Here is an 18,661-nt window from a genome sequence, read left to right on the forward strand (position 1 = left end):
TATCATGTTCAAATTTGAAGTGCAGTGAATAATTAACTCAAACTATCTGTTAGCACCTGGGAATAGCAGATGCTGTAAGTTTTTTTTGCATCACTTTCATTTACTCTCCAACTCACATGCCTGAATGTGAAGTGCAGTGATTCATCAAAAAACTATATGTTAGCACATTGGACTACGAGATGCTGTAAGCTTCTCTTGCATCACTTTAATTTACTGTCAAGATGACATGCTAGGATGTGAAATGCAGTGATTAATTAAAAAAACTATCTGTTAGCACCTGGGAATAGCAGATGCTGTAAGTTTTTGTTGCATCACTTTACTTTAATCTGCTACTGACAAGCTTGTATGTGAAGTGTACAGATTAAATAGAAATATTTTAGTACCAGGGAATAGCAGGTGCTGTAAGATTGTTTGCATCCCTTTAATTTATGTTCAATCTATCATGTTCAAATTTGAAGTGCAGTGAATAATTAGTGCCTCAGTATACCAGCTCCGTATTGTAAGCTTTTATTGCATCATTTAATTACATTCAAGATAACATTCTAGAATGTCAAGTGCAGGGATTAATAAAAAAAATTGTCAGATTGGTCTTTGATCATATTTGCTATGATTAGGCAATTTGAGTAAGTGTTTAAGGCTTACGGCCACACCAGCTTGAGAACGCCCAATCTCATCTGACCTTGGAAGCTAAGCAAGTTTGGGCCTGAATAGTACTGAGGTGGGACCCTACCTAGGAATACCAGGTGCTGTAAGCTTTTCTTGCATCACTTTAATTTACTTTCAAGCTGACATGCTCAAATGTGAAGTGCAGTGATTAATAAAAAAAACTATCTGTTAGCACCTGGGAATAGCAGATGCTGTAAGTTTTTTTTGCATCACTTTCATTTACTCTCCAACTCACATGCCTGAATGTGAAGTGCAGTGATTCCTCAAAAATCTATCTGTTAGCACCTTGGACTACGAGATGCTGTAAGCTTCTCTTGCATCACTTTAATTTACTTTCAAGATGACATGCTAGGATGTGAAGTGCAGTGATTAATTAAAAAAACTATCTGTTAGCACCTGGGAATAGCAAATGCTGTAAGTTTTTGTTGCATCACTTTACTTTAATCTGCAACTGACAAGCTTGTATGTGAAGTGTACAGATTAAATAGAAATATTTTAGTACCAGGGAATAGCAGGTGCTGTAAGATTGTATTGCATCCCTTTAATTTATGTTCAAGCTATCATGTTCAAATTTGAAGTGCAGTGAATAATTAACTCAAACTATCTGTTAGCACCTGGGAATAGCAGATGCTGTAAGTTTTTTTTGCATCACTTTCATTTACTCTCCAACTCACATGCCTGAATGTGAAGTGCAGTGATTCATCAAAAAACTATATGTTAGCACATTGGACTACGAGATGCTGTAAGCTTCTCTTGCATCACTTTAATTTACTGTCAAGATGACATGCTAGGATGTGAAATGCAGTGATTAATTAAAAAAACTATCTGTTAGCACCTGGGAATAGCAGATGCTGTAAGTTTTTGTTGCATCACTTTACTTTAATCTGCAACTGACAAGCTTGTATGTGAAGTGTACAGATTAAATAGAAATATTTTAGTACCAGGGAATAGCAGGTGCTGTAAGATTGTTTGCATCCCTTTAATTTATGTTCAATCTATCATGTTCAAATTTGAAGTGCAGTGAATAATTAGTGCCTCAGTATACCAGCTCCGTATTGTAAGCTTTTATTGCATCATTTAATTACATTCAAGATAACATTCTAGAATGTCAAGTGCAGGGATTAATAAAAAAAATTGTCAGATTGGTCTTTGATCATATTTGCTATGATTAGGCAATTTGAGTAAGTGTTTAAGGCTTACGGCCACACCAGCTTGAGAACGCCCAATCTCATCTGACCTTGGAAGCTAAGCAAGTTTGGGCCTGAATAGTACTGAGGTGGGACCCTACCTAGGAATACCAGGTGCTGTAAGCTTTTCTTGCATCACTTTAATTTACTTTCAAGCTGACATGCTCAAATGTGAAGTGCAGTGATTAATAAAAAAAACTATCTGTTAGCACCTGGGAATAGCAGATGCTGTAAGTTTTTTTTGCATCACTTTCATTTACTCTCCAACTCACATGCCTGAATGTGAAGTGCAGTGATTCCTCAAAAATCTATCTGTTAGCACCTTGGACTACGAGATGCTGTAAGCTTCTCTTGCATCACTTTAATTTACTTTCAAGATGACATGCTAGGATGTGAAGTGCAGTGATTAATTAAAAAAACTATCTGTTAGCACCTGGGAATAGCAAATGCTGTAAGTTTTTGTTGCATCACTTTACTTTAATCTGCAACTGACAAGCTTGTATGTGAAGTGTACAGATTAAATAGAAATATTTTAGTACCAGGGAATAGCAGGTGCTGTAAGATTGTATTGCATCCCTTTAATTTATGTTCAAGCTATCATGTTCAAATTTGAAGTGCAGTGAATAATTAACTCAAACTATCTGTTAGCACCTGGGAATAGCAGATGCTGTAAGTTTTTTTTGCATCACTTTCATTTACTCTCCAACTCACATGCCTGAATGTGAAGTGCAGTGATTCCTCAAAAATCTATCTGTTAGCACCTTGGACTACGAGATGCTGTAAGCTTCTCTTGCATCACTTTAATTTACTTTCAAGATGACATGCTAGGATGTGAAGTGCAGTGATTAATTAAAAAAACTATCTGTTAGCACCTGGGAATAGCAAATGCTGTAAGTTTTTGTTGCATCACTTTACTTTAATCTGCAACTGACAAGCTTGTATGTGAAGTGTACAGATTAAATAGAAATATTTTAGTACCAGGGAATAGCAGGTGCTGTAAGATTGTATTGCATCCCTTTAATTTATGTTCAAGCTATCATGTTCAAATTTGAAGTGCAGTGAATAATTAACTCAAACTATCTGTTAGCACCTGGGAATAGCAGATGCTGTAAGTTTTTTTTGCATCACTTTCATTTACTCTCCAACTCACATGCCTGAATGTGAAGTGCAGTGATTCATCAAAAAACTATATGTTAGCACATTGGACTACGAGATGCTGTAAGCTTCTCTTGCATCACTTTAATTTACTGTCAAGATGACATGCTAGGATGTGAAATGCAGTGATTAATTAAAAAAACTATCTGTTAGCACCTGGGAATAGCAGATGCTGTAAGTTTTTGTTGCATCACTTTACTTTAATCTGCTACTGACAAGCTTGTATGTGAAGTGTACAGATTAAATAGAAATATTTTAGTACCAGGGAATAGCAGGTGCTGTAAGATTGTTTGCATCCCTTTAATTTATGTTCAATCTATCATGTTCAAATTTGAAGTGCAGTGAATAATTAGTGCCTCAGTATACCAGCTCCGTATTGTAAGCTTTTATTGCATCATTTAATTACATTCAAGATAACATTCTAGAATGTCAAGTGCAGGGATTAATAAAAAAAATTGTCAGATTGGTCTTTGATCATATTTGCTATGATTAGGCAATTTGAGTAAGTGTTTAAGGCTTACGGCCACACCAGCTTGAGAACGCCCAATCTCATCTGACCTTGGAAGCTAAGCAAGTTTGGGCCTGAATAGTACTGAGGTGGGACCCTACCTAGGAATACCAGGTGCTGTAAGCTTTTCTTGCATCACTTTAATTTACTTTCAAGCTGACATGCTCAAATGTGAAGTGCAGTGATTAATAAAAAAAACTATCTGTTAGCACCTGGGAATAGCAAATGCTGTAAGTTTTTGTTGCATCACTTTACTTTAATCTGCAACTGACAAGCTTGTATGTGAAGTGTACAGATTAAATAGAAATATTTTAGTACCAGGGAATAGCAGGTGCTGTAAGATTGTATTGCATCCCTTTAATTTATGTTCAAGCTATCATGTTCAAATTTGAAGTGCAGTGAATAATTAACTCAAACTATCTGTTAGCACCTGGGAATAGCAGATGCTGTAAGTTTTTTTTGCATCACTTTCATTTACTCTCCAACTCACATGCCTGAATGTGAAGTGCAGTGATTCATCAAAAAACTATATGTTAGCACATTGGACTACGAGATGCTGTAAGCTTCTCTTGCATCACTTTAATTTACTGTCAAGATGACATGCTAGGATGTGAAATGCAGTGATTAATTAAAAAAACTATCTGTTAGCACCTGGGAATAGCAGATGCTGTAAGTTTTTGTTGCATCACTTTACTTTAATCTGCAACTGACAAGCTTGTATGTGAAGTGTACAGATTAAATAGAAATATTTTAGTACCAGGGAATAGCAGGTGCTGTAAGATTGTATTGCATCCCTTTAATTTATGTTCAAGCTATCATGTTCAAATTTGAAGTGCAATGAATAATTAACTCAAACTATCTGTTAGCACCTGGGAATAGCAGATGCTGTAAGTTTTTTTTGCATCACTTTCATTTACTCTCCAACTCACATGCCTGAATGTGAAGTGCAGTGATTCATCAAAAAACTATATGTTAGCACATTGGACTACGAGATGCTGTAAGCTTCTCTTGCATCACTTTAATTTACTGTCAAGATGACATGCTAGGATGTGAAATGCAGTGATTAATTAAAAAAACTATCTGTTAGCACCTGGGAATAGCAGATGCTGTAAGTTTTTGTTGCATCACTTTACTTTAATCTGCAACTGACAAGCTTGTATGTGAAGTGTACAGATTAAATAGAAATATTTTAGTACCAGGGAATAGCAGGTGCTGTAAGATTGTTTGCATCCCTTTAATTTATGTTCAATCTATCATGTTCAAATTTGAAGTGCAGTGAATAATTAGTGCCTCAGTATACCAGCTCCGTATTGTAAGCTTTTATTGCATCATTTAATTACATTCAAGGTAACATTCTAGAATGTCAAGTGCAGGGATTAATAAAAAAAATTGTCAGATTGGTCTTTGATCATATTTGCTATGATTAGGCAATTTGAGTAAGTGTTTAAGGCTTACGGCCACACCAGCTTGAGAACGCCCAATCTCATCTGACCTTGGAAGCTAAGCAAGTTTGGGCCTGAATAGTACTGAGGTGGGACCCTACCTAGGAATACCAGGTGCTGTAAGCTTTTCTTGCATCACTTTAATTTACTTTCAAGCTGACATGCTCAAATGTGAAGTGCAGTGATTAATAAAAAAAACTATCTGTTAGCACCTGGGAATAGCAGATGCTGTAAGTTTTTTTTGCATCACTTTCATTTACTCTCCAACTCACATGCCTGAATGTGAAGTGCAGTGATTCCTCAAAAATCTATCTGTTAGCACCTTGGACTACGAGATGCTGTAAGCTTCTCTTGCATCACTTTAATTTACTTTCAAGATGACATGCTAGGATGTGAAGTGCAGTGATTAATTAAAAAAACTATCTGTTAGCACCTGGGAATAGCAAATGCTGTAAGTTTTTGTTGCATCACTTTACTTTAATCTGCAACTGACAAGCTTGTATGTGAAGTGTACAGATTAAATAGAAATATTTTAGTACCAGGGAATAGCAGGTGCTGTAAGATTGTTTGCATCCCTTTAATTTATGTTCAATCTATCATGTTCAAATTTGAAGTGCAGTGAATAATTAGTGCCTCAGTATACCAGCTCCGTATTGTAAGCTTTTATTGCATCATTTAATTACATTCAAGATAACATTCTAGAATGTCAAGTGCAGGGATTAATAAAAAAAATTGTCAGATTGGTCTTTGATCATATTTGCTATGATTAGGAAATTTGAGTAAGTGTTTAAGGCTTATGGCCACACCAGCTTGAGAACGCCCAATCTCATCTGACCTTGGAAGCTAAGCAAGTTTGGGCCTGAATAGTACTGAGGTGGGACTCTACCTAGGAATACCAGGTGCTGTAAGCTTTTCTTGCATCACTTTAATTTACTTTCAAGCTGACATGCTCAAATGTGAAGTGCAGTGATTAATAAAAAAAACTATCTGTTAGCACCTGGGAATAGCAGATGCTGTAAGTTTTTTTTGCATCACTTTCATTTACTCTCCAACTCACATGCCTGAATGTGAAGTGCAGTGATTCCTCAAAAATCTATCTGTTAGCACCTTGGACTACGAGATGCTGTAAGCTTCTCTTGCATCACTTTAATTTACTTTCAAGATGACATGCTAGGATGTGAAGTGCAGTGATTAATTAAAAAAACTATCTGTTAGCACCTGGGAATAGCAAATGCTGTAAGTTTTTGTTGCATCACTTTACTTTAATCTGCAACTGACAAGCTTGTATGTGAAGTGTACAGATTAAATAGAAATATTTTAGTACCAGGGAATAGCAGGTGCTGTAAGATTGTTTGCATCCCTTTAATTTATGTTCAATCTATCATGTTCAAATTTGAAGTGCAGTGAATAATTAGTGCCTCAGTATACCAGCTCCGTATTGTAAGCTTTTATTGCATCATTTAATTACATTCAAGATAACATTCTAGAATGTCAAGTGCAGGGATTAATAAAAAAAATTGTCAGATTGGTCTTTGATCATATTTGCTATGATTAGGAAATTTGAGTAAGTGTTTAAGGCTTATGGCCACACCAGCTTGAGAACGCCCAATCTCATCTGACCTTGGAAGCTAAGCAAGTTTGGGCCTGAATAGTACTGAGGTGGGACTCTACCTAGGAATACCAGGTGCTGTAAGCTTTTCTTGCATCACTTTAATTTACTTTCAAGCTGACATGCTCAAATGTGAAGTGCAGTGATTAATAAAAAAAACTATCTGTTAGCACCTGGGAATAGCAGATGCTGTAAGTTTTTTTTGCATCACTTTCATTTACTCTCCAACTCACATGCCTGAATGTGAAGTGCAGTGATTCCTCAAAAATCTATCTGTTAGCACCTTGGACTACGAGATGCTGTAAGCTTCTCTTGCATCACTTTAATTTACTTTCAAGATGACATGCTAGGATGTGAAGTGCAGTGATTAATTAAAAAAACTATCTGTTAGCACCTGGGAATAGCAAATGCTGTAAGTTTTTGTTGCATCACTTTACTTTAATCTGCAACTGACAAGCTTGTATGTGAAGTGTACAGATTAAATAGAAATATTTTAGTACCAGGGAATAGCAGGTGCTGTAAGATTGTATTGCATCCCTTTAATTTATGTTCAAGCTATCATGTTCAAATTTGAAGTGCAGTGAATAATTAACTCAAACTATCTGTTAGCACCTGGGAATAGCAGATGCTGTAAGTTTTTTTTGCATCACTTTCATTTACTCTCCAACTCACATGCCTGAATGTGAAGTGCAGTGATTCATCAAAAAACTATATGTTAGCACATTGGACTACGAGATGCTGTAAGCTTCTCTTGCATCACTTTAATTTACTGTCAAGATGACATGCTAGGATGTGAAATGCAGTGATTAATTAAAAAAACTATCTGTTAGCACCTGGGAATAGCAGATGCTGTAAGTTTTTGTTGCATCACTTTACTTTAATCTGCAACTGACAAGCTTGTATGTGAAGTGTACAGATTAAATAGAAATATTTTAGTACCAGGGAATAGCAGGTGCTGTAAGATTGTATTGCATCCCTTTAATTTATGTTCAAGCTATCATGTTCAAATTTGAAGTGCAATGAATAATTAACTCAAACTATCTGTTAGCACCTGGGAATAGCAGATGCTGTAAGTTTTTTTTGCATCACTTTCATTTACTCTCCAACTCACATGCCTGAATGTGAAGTGCAGTGATTCATCAAAAAACTATATGTTAGCACATTGGACTACGAGATGCTGTAAGCTTCTCTTGCATCACTTTAATTTACTGTCAAGATGACATGCTAGGATGTGAAATGCAGTGATTAATTAAAAAAACTATCTGTTAGCACCTGGGAATAGCAGATGCTGTAAGTTTTTGTTGCATCACTTTACTTTAATCTGCAACTGACAAGCTTGTATGTGAAGTGTACAGATTAAATAGAAATATTTTAGTACCAGGGAATAGCAGGTGCTGTAAGATTGTTTGCATCCCTTTAATTTATGTTCAAGCTATCATGTTCAAATTTGAAGTGCAGTGAATAATTAGTGCCTCCGTATACCAGCTCCGTATTGTAAGCTTTTATTGCATCATTTAATTACATTCAAGATAACATTCTAGAATGTCAAGTGCAGGGATTAATAAAAAAAATTGTCAGATTGGTCTTTGATCATATTTGCTATGATTAGGCAATTTGAGTAAGTGTTTAAGGCTTACGGCCACACCATCTTGAGAACGCCCAATCTCATCTGACCTTGGAAGCTAAGCAAGTTTGGGCCTGAATAGTACTGAGGTGGGACCCTACCTAGGAATACCAGGTGCTGTAAGCTTTTCTTGCATCACTTTAATTTACTTTCAAGCTGACATGCTCAAATGTGAAGTGCAGTGATTAATAAAAAAAACTATCTGTTAGCACCTGGGAATAGCAGATGCTGTAAGTGTTTTTTGCATCACTTTCATTTACTCTCCAACTCACATGCCTGAATGTGAAGTGCAGTGATTCCTCAAAAATCTATCTGTTAGCACCTTGGACTACGAGATGCTGTAAGCTTCTCTTGCATCACTTTAATTTACTTTCAAGATGACATGCTAGGATGTGAAGTGCAGTGATTAATTAAAAAAACTATCTGTTAGCACCTGGGAATAGCAAATGCTGTAAGTTTTTGTTGCATCACTTTACTTTAATCTGCAACTGACAAGCTTGTATGTGAAGTGTACAGATTAAATAGAAATATTTTAGTACCAGGGAATAGCAGGTGCTGTAAGATTGTATTGCATCCCTTTAATTTATGTTCAAGCTATCATGTTCAAATTTGAAGTGCAGTGAATAATTAACTCAAACTATCTGTTAGCACCTGGGAATAGCAGATGCTGTAAGTTTTTTTTGCATCACTTTCATTTACTCTCCAACTCACATGCCTGAATGTGAAGTGCAGTGATTCATCACAAAACTATATGTTAGCACATTGGACTACGAGATGCTGTAAGCTTCTCTTGCATCACTTTAATTTACTGTCAAGATGACATGCTAGGATGTGAAATGCAGTGATTAATTAAAAAAACTATCTGTTAGCACCTGGGAATAGCAGATGCTGTAAGTTTTTGTTGCATCACTTTACTTTAATCTGCAACTGACAAGCTTGTATGTGAAGTGTACAGATTAAATAGAAATATTTTAGTACCAGGGAATAGCAGGTGCTGTAAGATTGTTTGCATCCCTTTAATTTATGTTCAAGCTATCATGTTCAAATTTGAAGTGCAGTGAATAATTAGTGCCTCCGTATACCAGCTCCGTATTGTAAGCTTTTATTGCATCATTTAATTACATTCAAGATAACATTCTAGAATGTCAAGTGCAGGGATTAATAAAAAAAATTGTCAGATTGGTCTTTGATCATATTTGCTATGATTAGGCAATTTGAGTAAGTGTTTAAGGCTTACGGCCACACCATCTTGAGAACGCCCAATCTCATCTGACCTTGGAAGCTAAGCAAGTTTGGCCCTGAATAGTACTGAGGTGGGACCCTACCTAGGAATACCAGGTGCTGTAAGCTTTTCTTGCATCACTTTAATTTACTTTCAAGCTGACATGCTCAAATGTGAAGTGCAGTGATTAATAAAAAAAACTATCTGTTAGCACCTGGGAATAGCAGATGCTGTAAGTTTTTTTTGCATCACTTTCATTTACTCTCCAACTCACATGCCTGAATGTGAAGTGCAGTGATTCCTCAAAAATCTATCTGTTAGCACCTTGGACTACGAGATGCTGTAAGCTTCTCTTGCATCACTTTAATTTACTTTCAAGATGACATGCTAGGATGTGAAGTGCAGTGATTAATTAAAAAAACTATCTGTTAGCACCTGGGAATAGCAAATGCTGTAAGTTTTTGTTGCATCACTTTACTTTAATCTGCAACTGACAAGCTTGTATGTGAAGTGTACAGATTAAATAGAAATATTTTAGTACCAGGGAATAGCAGGTGCTGTAAGATTGTATTGCATCCCTTTAATTTATGTTCAAGCTATCATGTTCAAATTTGAAGTGCAGTGAATAATTAACTCAAACTATCTGTTAGCACCTGGGAATAGCAGATGCTGTAAGTTTTTTTTGCATCACTTTCATTTACTCTCCAACTCACATGCCTGAATGTGAAGTGCAGTGATTCATCAAAAAACTATATGTTAGCACATTGGACTACGAGATGCTGTAAGCTTCTCTTGCATCACTTTAATTTACTGTCAAGATGACATGCTAGGATGTGAAATGCAGTGATTAATTAAAAAAACTATCTGTTAGCACCTGGGAATAGCAGATGCTGTAAGTTTTTGTTGCATCACTTTACTTTAATCTGCAACTGACAAGCTTGTATGTGAAGTGTACAGATTAAATAGAAATATTTTAGTACCAGGGAATAGCAGGTGCTGTAAGATTGTTTGCATCCCTTTAATTTATGTTCAATCTATCATGTTCAAATTTGAAGTGCAGTGAATAATTAGTGCCTCAGTATACCAGCTCCGTATTGTAAGCTTTTATTGCATCATTTAATTACATTCAAGGTAACATTCTAGAATGTCAAGTGCAGGGATTAATAAAAAAAATTGTCAGATTGGTCTTTGATCATATTTGCTATGATTAGGCAATTTGAGTAAGTGTTTAAGGCTTACGGCCACACCAGCTTGAGAACGCCCAATCTCATCTGACCTTGGAAGCTAAGCAAGTTTGGGCCTGAATAGTACTGAGGTGGGACCCTACCTAGGAATACCAGGTGCTGTAAGCTTTTCTTGCATCACTTTAATTTACTTTCAAGCTGACATGCTCAAATGTGAAGTGCAGTGATTAATAAAAAAAACTATCTGTTAGCACCTGGGAATAGCAGATGCTGTAAGTTTTTTTTGCATCACTTTCATTTACTCTCCAACTCACATGCCTGAATGTGAAGTGCAGTGATTCCTCAAAAATCTATCTGTTAGCACCTTGGACTACGAGATGCTGTAAGCTTCTCTTGCATCACTTTAATTTACTTTCAAGATGACATGCTAGGATGTGAAGTGCAGTGATTAATTAAAAAAACTATCTGTTAGCACCTGGGAATAGCAAATGCTGTAAGTTTTTGTTGCATCACTTTACTTTAATCTGCAACTGACAAGCTTGTATGTGAAGTGTACAGATTAAATAGAAATATTTTAGTACCAGGGAATAGCAGGTGCTGTAAGATTGTTTGCATCCCTTTAATTTATGTTCAATCTATCATGTTCAAATTTGAAGTGCAGTGAATAATTAGTGCCTCAGTATACCAGCTCCGTATTGTAAGCTTTTATTGCATCATTTAATTACATTCAAGATAACATTCTAGAATGTCAAGTGCAGGGATTAATAAAAAAAATTGTCAGATTGGTCTTTGATCATATTTGCTATGATTAGGAAATTTGAGTAAGTGTTTAAGGCTTATGGCCACACCAGCTTGAGAACGCCCAATCTCATCTGACCTTGGAAGCTAAGCAAGTTTGGGCCTGAATAGTACTGAGGTGGGACTCTACCTAGGAATACCAGGTGCTGTAAGCTTTTCTTGCATCACTTTAATTTACTTTCAAGCTGACATGCTCAAATGTGAAGTGCAGTGATTAATAAAAAAAACTATCTGTTAGCACCTGGGAATAGCAGATGCTGTAAGTTTTTTTTGCATCACTTTCATTTACTCTCCAACTCACATGCCTGAATGTGAAGTGCAGTGATTCCTCAAAAATCTATCTGTTAGCACCTTGGACTACGAGATGCTGTAAGCTTCTCTTGCATCACTTTAATTTACTTTCAAGATGACATGCTAGGATGTGAAGTGCAGTGATTAATTAAAAAAACTATCTGTTAGCACCTGGGAATAGCAAATGCTGTAAGTTTTTGTTGCATCACTTTACTTTAATCTGCAACTGACAAGCTTGTATGTGAAGTGTACAGATTAAATAGAAATATTTTAGTACCAGGGAATAGCAGGTGCTGTAAGATTGTTTGCATCCCTTTAATTTATGTTCAATCTATCATGTTCAAATTTGAAGTGCAGTGAATAATTAGTGCCTCAGTATACCAGCTCCGTATTGTAAGCTTTTATTGCATCATTTAATTACATTCAAGATAACATTCTAGAATGTCAAGTGCAGGGATTAATAAAAAAAATTGTCAGATTGGTCTTTGATCATATTTGCTATGATTAGGAAATTTGAGTAAGTGTTTAAGGCTTATGGCCACACCAGCTTGAGAACGCCCAATCTCATCTGACCTTGGAAGCTAAGCAAGTTTGGGCCTGAATAGTACTGAGGTGGGACTCTACCTAGGAATACCAGGTGCTGTAAGCTTTTCTTGCATCACTTTAATTTACTTTCAAGCTGACATGCTCAAATGTGAAGTGCAGTGATTAATAAAAAAAACTATCTGTTAGCACCTGGGAATAGCAGATGCTGTAAGTTTTTTTTGCATCACTTTCATTTACTCTCCAACTCACATGCCTGAATGTGAAGTGCAGTGATTCCTCAAAAATCTATCTGTTAGCACCTTGGACTACGAGATGCTGTAAGCTTCTCTTGCATCACTTTAATTTACTTTCAAGATGACATGCTAGGATGTGAAGTGCAGTGATTAATTAAAAAAACTATCTGTTAGCACCTGGGAATAGCAAATGCTGTAAGTTTTTGTTGCATCACTTTACTTTAATCTGCAACTGACAAGCTTGTATGTGAAGTGTACAGATTAAATAGAAATATTTTAGTACCAGGGAATAGCAGGTGCTGTAAGATTGTATTGCATCCCTTTAATTTATGTTCAAGCTATCATGTTCAAATTTGAAGTGCAGTGAATAATTAACTCAAACTATCTGTTAGCACCTGGGAATAGCAGATGCTGTAAGTTTTTTTTGCATCACTTTCATTTACTCTCCAACTCACATGCCTGAATGTGAAGTGCAGTGATTCATCAAAAAACTATATGTTAGCACATTGGACTACGAGATGCTGTAAGCTTCTCTTGCATCACTTTAATTTACTGTCAAGATGACATGCTAGGATGTGAAATGCAGTGATTAATTAAAAAAACTATCTGTTAGCACCTGGGAATAGCAGATGCTGTAAGTTTTTGTTGCATCACTTTACTTTAATCTGCAACTGACAAGCTTGTATGTGAAGTGTACAGATTAAATAGAAATATTTTAGTACCAGGGAATAGCAGGTGCTGTAAGATTGTATTGCATCCCTTTAATTTATGTTCAAGCTATCATGTTCAAATTTGAAGTGCAATGAATAATTAACTCAAACTATCTGTTAGCACCTGGGAATAGCAGATGCTGTAAGTTTTTTTTGCATCACTTTCATTTACTCTCCAACTCACATGCCTGAATGTGAAGTGCAGTGATTCATCAAAAAACTATATGTTAGCACATTGGACTACGAGATGCTGTAAGCTTCTCTTGCATCACTTTAATTTACTGTCAAGATGACATGCTAGGATGTGAAATGCAGTGATTAATTAAAAAAACTATCTGTTAGCACCTGGGAATAGCAGATGCTGTAAGTTTTTGTTGCATCACTTTACTTTAATCTGCAACTGACAAGCTTGTATGTGAAGTGTACAGATTAAATAGAAATATTTTAGTACCAGGGAATAGCAGGTGCTGTAAGATTGTTTGCATCCCTTTAATTTATGTTCAAGCTATCATGTTCAAATTTGAAGTGCAGTGAATAATTAGTGCCTCCGTATACCAGCTCCGTATTGTAAGCTTTTATTGCATCATTTAATTACATTCAAGATAACATTCTAGAATGTCAAGTGCAGGGATTAATAAAAAAAATTGTCAGATTGGTCTTTGATCATATTTGCTATGATTAGGCAATTTGAGTAAGTGTTTAAGGCTTACGGCCACACCATCTTGAGAACGCCCAATCTCATCTGACCTTGGAAGCTAAGCAAGTTTGGGCCTGAATAGTACTGAGGTGGGACCCTACCTAGGAATACCAGGTGCTGTAAGCTTTTCTTGCATCACTTTAATTTACTTTCAAGCTGACATGCTCAAATGTGAAGTGCAGTGATTAATAAAAAAAACTATCTGTTAGCACCTGGGAATAGCAGATGCTGTAAGTGTTTTTTGCATCACTTTCATTTACTCTCCAACTCACATGCCTGAATGTGAAGTGCAGTGATTCCTCAAAAATCTATCTGTTAGCACCTTGGACTACGAGATGCTGTAAGCTTCTCTTGCATCACTTTAATTTACTTTCAAGATGACATGCTAGGATGTGAAGTGCAGTGATTAATTAAAAAAACTATCTGTTAGCACCTGGGAATAGCAAATGCTGTAAGTTTTTGTTGCATCACTTTACTTTAATCTGCAACTGACAAGCTTGTATGTGAAGTGTACAGATTAAATAGAAATATTTTAGTACCAGGGAATAGCAGGTGCTGTAAGATTGTATTGCATCCCTTTAATTTATGTTCAAGCTATCATGTTCAAATTTGAAGTGCAGTGAATAATTAACTCAAACTATCTGTTAGCACCTGGGAATAGCAGATGCTGTAAGTTTTTTTTGCATCACTTTCATTTACTCTCCAACTCACATGCCTGAATGTGAAGTGCAGTGATTCATCACAAAACTATATGTTAGCACATTGGACTACGAGATGCTGTAAGCTTCTCTTGCATCACTTTAATTTACTGTCAAGATGACATGCTAGGATGTGAAATGCAGTGATTAATTAAAAAAACTATCTGTTAGCACCTGGGAATAGCAGATGCTGTAAGTTTTTGTTGCATCACTTTACTTTAATCTGCAACTGACAAGCTTGTATGTGAAGTGTACAGATTAAATAGAAATATTTTAGTACCAGGGAATAGCAGGTGCTGTAAGATTGTTTGCATCCCTTTAATTTATGTTCAAGCTATCATGTTCAAATTTGAAGTGCAGTGAATAATTAGTGCCTCCGTATACCAGCTCCGTATTGTAAGCTTTTATTGCATCATTTAATTACATTCAAGATAACATTCTAGAATGTCAAGTGCAGGGATTAATAAAAAAAATTGTCAGATTGGTCTTTGATCATATTTGCTATGATTAGGCAATTTGAGTAAGTGTTTAAGGCTTACGGCCACACCATCTTGAGAACGCCCAATCTCATCTGACCTTGGAAGCTAAGCAAGTTTGGCCCTGAATAGTACTGAGGTGGGACCCTACCTAGGAATACCAGGTGCTGTAAGCTTTTCTTGCATCACTTTAATTTACTTTCAAGCTGACATGCTCAAATGTGAAGTGCAGTGATTAATAAAAAAAACTATCTGTTAGCACCTGGGAATAGCAGATGCTGTAAGTTTTTTTTGCATCACTTTCATTTACTCTCCAACTCACATGCCTGAATGTGAAGTGCAGTGATTCCTCAAAAATCTATCTGTTAGCACCTTGGACTACGAGATGCTGTAAGCTTCTCTTGCATCACTTTAATTTACTTTCAAGATGACATGCTAGGATGTGAAGTGCAGTGATTAATTAAAAAAACTATCTGTTAGCACCTGGGAATAGCAAATGCTGTAAGTTTTTGTTGCATCACTTTACTTTAATCTGCAACTGACAAGCTTGTATGTGAAGTGTACAGATTAAATAGAAATATTTTAGTACCAGGGAATAGCAGGTGCTGTAAGATTGTATTGCATCCCTTTAATTTATGTTCAAGCTATCATGTTCAAATTTGAAGTGCAGTGAATAATTAACTCAAACTATCTGTTAGCACCTGGGAATAGCAGATGCTGTAAGTTTTTTTTGCATCACTTTCATTTACTCTCCAACTCACATGCCTGAATGTGAAGTGCAGTGATTCATCACAAAACTATATGTTAGCACATTGGACTACGAGATGCTGTAAGCTTCTCTTGCATCACTTTAATTTACTGTCAAGATGACATGCTAGGATGTGAAATGCAGTGATTAATTAAAAAAACTATCTGTTAGCACCTGGGAATAGCAGATGCTGTAAGTTTTTGTTGCATCACTTTACTTTAATCTGCAACTGACAAGCTTGTATGTGAAGTGTACAGATTAAATAGAAATATTTTAGTACCAGGGAATAGCAGGTGCTGTAAGATTGTTTGCATCCCTTTAATTTATGTTCAAGCTATCATGTTCAAATTTGAAGTGCAGTGAATAATTAGTGCCTCCGTATACCAGCTCCGTATTGTAAGCTTTTATTGCATCATTTAATTACATTCAAGATAACATTCTAGAATGTCAAGTGCAGGGATTAATAAAAAAAATTGTCAGATTGGTCTTTGATCATATTTGCTATGATTAGACAATTTGAGTAAGTGTTTAAGGCTTACAGCCACACCAGCTTGAGAACGCCCAATCTCATCTGACCTTGGAAGCTAAGCAAGTTTGGGCCTGAATAGTACTGAGGTGGGACCCTACCTAGGAATACCAGGTGCTGTAAGCTTTTCTTGCATCACTTTAATTTACTTTCAAGCTGACATGCTCAAATGTGAAGTGCAGTGATTAATAAAAAAAACTATCTGTTAGCACCTGGGAATAGCAGATGCTGTAAGTTTTTTTTGCATCACTTTCATTTACTCTCCAACTCACATGCCTGAATGTGAAGTGCAGTGATTCCTCAAAAATCTATCTGTTAGCACCTTGGACTACGAGATGCTGTAAGCTTCTCTTGCATCACTTTAATTTACTTTCAAGATGACATGCTAGGATGTGAAGTGCAGTGATTAATTAAAAAAACTATCTGTTAGCACCTGGGAATAGCAAATGCTGTAAGTTTTTGTTGCATCACTTTACTTTAATCTGCAACTGACAAGCTTGTATGTGAAGTGTACAGATTAAATAGAAATATTTTAGTACCAGGGAATAGCAGGTGCTGTAAGATTGTATTGCATCCCTTTAATTTATGTTCAAGCTATCATGTTCAAATTTGAAGTGCAGTGAATAATTAACTCAAACTATCTGTTAGCACCTGGGAATAGCAGATGCTGTAAGTTTTTTTTGCATCACTTTCATTTACTCTCCAACTCACATGCCTGAATGTGAAGTGCAGTGATTCATCACAAAACTATATGTTAGCACATTGGACTACGAGATGCTGTAAGCTTCTCTTGCATCACTTTAATTTACTGTCAAGATGACATGCTAGGATGTGAAATGCAGTGATTAATTAAAAAAACTATCTGTTAGCACCTGGGAATAGCAGATGCTGTAAGTTTTTGTTGCATCACTTTACTTTAATCTGCAACTGACAAGCTTGTATGTGAAGTGTACAGATTAAATAGAAATATTTTAGTACCAGGGAATAGCAGGTGCTGTAAGATTGTTTGCATCCCTTTAATTTATGTTCAAGCTATCATGTTCAAATTTGAAGTGCAGTGAATAATTAGTGCCTCCGTATACCAGCTCCGTATTGTAAGCTTTTATTGCATCATTTAATTACATTCAAGATAACATTCTAGAATGTCAAGTGCAGGGATTAATAAAAAAAATTGTCAGATTGGTCTTTGATCATATTTGCTATGATTAGGCAATTTGAGTAAGTGTTTAAGGCTTACGGCCACACCATCTTGAGAACGCCCAATCTCATCTGACCTTGGAAGCTAAGCAAGTTTGGGCCTGAATAGTACTGAGGTGGGACCCTACCTAGGAATACCAGGTGCTGTAAGCTTTTCTTGCATCACTTTAATTTACTTTCAAGCTGACATGCTCAAATGTGAAGTGCAGTGATTAATAAAAAAAACTATCTGTTAGCACCTGGGAATAGCAGATGCTGTAAGTGTTTTTTGCATCACTTTCATTTACTCTCCAACTCACATGCCTGAATGTGAAGTGCAGTGATTCCTCAAAAATCTATCTGTTAGCACCTTGGACTACGAGATGCTGTAAGCTTCTCTTGCATCACTTTAATTTACTTTCAAGATGACATGCTAGGATGTGAAGTGCAGTGATTAATTAAAAAAACTATCTGTTAGCACCTGGGAATAGCAAATGCTGTAAGTTTTTGTTGCATCACTTTACTTTAATCTGCAACTGACAAGCTTGTATGTGAAGTGTACAGATTAAATAGAAATATTTTAGTACCAGGGAATAGCAGGTGCTGTAAGATTGTATTGCATCCCTTTAATTTATGTTCAAGCTATCATGTTCAAATTTGAAGTGCAGTGAATAATTAACTCAAACTATCTGTTAGCACCTGGGAATAGCAGATGCTGTAAGTTTTTTTTGCATCACTTTCATTTACTCTCCAACTCACATGCCTGAATGTGAAGTGCAGTGATTCATCACAAAACTATATGTTAGCACATTGGACTACGAGATGCTGTAAGCTTCTCTTGCATCACTTTAATTTACTGTCAAGATGACATGCTAGGATGTGAAATGCAGTGATTAATTAAAAAAACTATCTGTTAGCACCTGGGAATAGCAGATGCTGTAAGTTTTTGTTGCATCACTTTACTTTAATCTGCAACTGACAAGCTTGTATGTGAAGTGTACAGATTAAATAGAAATATTTTAGTACCAGGGAATAGCAGGTGCTGTAAGATTGTTTGCATCCCTTTAATTTATGTTCAAGCTATCATGTTCAAATTTGAAGTGCAGTGAATAATTAGTGCCTCCGTATACCAGCTCCGTATTGTAAGCTTTTATTGCATCATTTA

At 36.1% G+C, this 18,661-nt stretch overlaps 15 pseudogenes; all 15 read left to right on the forward strand.

Annotated features, from left to right (window-relative positions):
* Nucleotides 1–636: 636 nt before the first annotated feature.
* On the forward strand, nt 637–755 carry LOC145645429 (5S ribosomal RNA; annotated as a pseudogene).
* A 1,105-nt stretch (nt 756–1,860) lies between these two features.
* Nucleotides 1,861–1,979, forward strand: LOC145645440 (5S ribosomal RNA; annotated as a pseudogene).
* A 1,544-nt stretch (nt 1,980–3,523) lies between these two features.
* LOC145645451 (5S ribosomal RNA) lies at nt 3,524–3,642 on the forward strand (annotated as a pseudogene).
* Nucleotides 3,643–4,965: 1,323 nt separating this feature from the next.
* On the forward strand, nt 4,966–5,084 carry LOC145645462 (5S ribosomal RNA; annotated as a pseudogene).
* A 666-nt stretch (nt 5,085–5,750) lies between these two features.
* On the forward strand, nt 5,751–5,869 carry LOC145647280 (5S ribosomal RNA; annotated as a pseudogene).
* A 666-nt stretch (nt 5,870–6,535) lies between these two features.
* Nucleotides 6,536–6,654, forward strand: LOC145647281 (5S ribosomal RNA; annotated as a pseudogene).
* A 1,544-nt stretch (nt 6,655–8,198) lies between these two features.
* LOC145647565 (5S ribosomal RNA) lies at nt 8,199–8,317 on the forward strand (annotated as a pseudogene).
* A 1,105-nt stretch (nt 8,318–9,422) lies between these two features.
* LOC145649757 (5S ribosomal RNA) lies at nt 9,423–9,541 on the forward strand (annotated as a pseudogene).
* A 1,105-nt stretch (nt 9,542–10,646) lies between these two features.
* On the forward strand, nt 10,647–10,765 carry LOC145645473 (5S ribosomal RNA; annotated as a pseudogene).
* A 666-nt stretch (nt 10,766–11,431) lies between these two features.
* LOC145647283 (5S ribosomal RNA) lies at nt 11,432–11,550 on the forward strand (annotated as a pseudogene).
* A 666-nt stretch (nt 11,551–12,216) lies between these two features.
* Nucleotides 12,217–12,335, forward strand: LOC145647284 (5S ribosomal RNA; annotated as a pseudogene).
* Nucleotides 12,336–13,879: 1,544 nt separating this feature from the next.
* On the forward strand, nt 13,880–13,998 carry LOC145647566 (5S ribosomal RNA; annotated as a pseudogene).
* Nucleotides 13,999–15,103: 1,105 nt separating this feature from the next.
* On the forward strand, nt 15,104–15,222 carry LOC145649758 (5S ribosomal RNA; annotated as a pseudogene).
* Nucleotides 15,223–16,327: 1,105 nt separating this feature from the next.
* Nucleotides 16,328–16,446, forward strand: LOC145647009 (5S ribosomal RNA; annotated as a pseudogene).
* A 1,105-nt stretch (nt 16,447–17,551) lies between these two features.
* Nucleotides 17,552–17,670, forward strand: LOC145647567 (5S ribosomal RNA; annotated as a pseudogene).
* Nucleotides 17,671–18,661: the final 991 nt, after the last annotated feature.

This window comes from Electrophorus electricus, chromosome 13 (assembly GCF_041902795.1).
Source record: "Electrophorus electricus isolate QZ-2024a chromosome 13, ASM4190279v1, whole genome shotgun sequence".
Lineage (NCBI taxonomy): Eukaryota > Metazoa > Chordata > Actinopteri > Gymnotiformes > Gymnotidae > Electrophorus > Electrophorus electricus.